The sequence below is a fragment of the Protobothrops mucrosquamatus genome, unplaced genomic scaffold (assembly GCF_001527695.2).
Source record: "Protobothrops mucrosquamatus isolate PMUCROS unplaced genomic scaffold, P.Mucros_1.0 scaffold_235, whole genome shotgun sequence".
Classification (NCBI taxonomy): Eukaryota; Metazoa; Chordata; class Lepidosauria; order Squamata; family Viperidae; genus Protobothrops; species Protobothrops mucrosquamatus.
In genome coordinates this window covers 199758-201334 of record NW_015386311.1, presented here as the reverse complement: position 1 = coordinate 201334, position 1577 = coordinate 199758, and positions in this window count along the sequence as shown.

The window sequence follows — 1577 nt, the reverse complement described above, 5'->3', positions numbered from 1 at the left end:
AAACGTATTTTACTACATCTTATTAAATAAAAAGCACTGCTTTTGCCAAGTAATAATTTTTCTCTCCTACTTCTAATGTAATGTGTGCCATGATCCTATTTTGGTGTACCAATAAAAAAGAATTTTGGGTGTGTTTTGCTAACTGTAATGGAGAACAGATTAATCTGTGCTTCCTGAAGTGGGCAAAGTAAAGCTCTGAGCATCTCATGACTACAGTGTCAGACTTCATGGTAAACTATCTTTAATGTGTTCAAATGGTTAATTTGACTTCCAAAGCATAAGTGAGAATTTCTGTTATGCAGACTTGGCCATGAAAATGAGTTTGCCATTAATATTTCAAGAATGTTAGCTCTGTCCTGGTTTGTGTTTTGTGTTTTAATTTTAGCAGCAGGGATTCTAGGACTGCTCAAAAAATTAATACCAAACAAATGCTTTTAAATTAATAAGAATAATTATCTTAGAAGTTGATTTCTACTACATACCCTGGAACGAATGTTGTAAACTTCATTTCACACTTGAGCAAGATCCTAATTATAGCACGTTGGAAATACTTCGATTTGACATTCTTCTAGAAGTACAGGGAAGTCTCATAGTTAATACTTGGTGAAAAGATTGTAGGAAAGCCAAAGTAGGAAAGTATTATAGGCAGCCCTTGAGATATGACTATAATGGAGTTTGCACATGTCCTGAGAATGGTAAGTGAAACATTTCACTTAATGATTCCCCCATCCCTGCTCTTCCCAATGAATTGTTAAATTAATGTGCAGGTCGTTAAGCAGATCATGGGATGCCTCGGATAGGGAAGGTTCTTGAAGGCCTAGCACAGGCCCGTGCCCACCTGCTCCAGCCCTTTCAAAGCCTTCCCACTTACCGACATACCTGTGCTCCACTTCCTGCCCTTTTTTCAAACATATATCATGTAACCCAATAATCAAAACAATATAAATAGGCATTAGAATGTTCATATGTCTCCCTTGTATTATTGCATAAATTTCCCATTAGTTCCAAGATTCCTTGAATGCTCATTAAAATTTGAAGATTATTATGTGTATGGAACTGTTTGATTTCTACATCTGAAATATTTGTCCTCGGCTGAGAATGACCTAGCATGGGCAGGAAAAAGCCTTCAATTGAATGGTTATAATTGTGCAATTTTTAATAACTGCAATATGATGCAACTGCAGATGGAGCTAATCCAGTGCTTTTGAAGCTATTCAAAATCTCTTGCAGCTGTAGTAACACATGCTACTTACCCATAATAACAAGGACATTAAAGATGTATGCCCTTAAATTACCTTATACAGTATTCTTCTTCACCTCTCAGGTCCCACAAGACCAAAAGAATCCTAGATCAAAGCACAAGATATTTCCTTGCCCGTCCTGGATCCACAGCTGACACTAGAAGATCAGTTGGCGGCCGTGGCCAGGGGGACGTTTTATCGGGTACGCCTGATTCACCAATTGCGGCCTTTTTTGGATCGGGACGCCTTGCGCACAGTCACTCATGCCCTTGTCACCTCCCGCCTGGACTACTGTAACGCTCTCTACATGGGGCTTCCCTTGAGGAGCACTCGGAG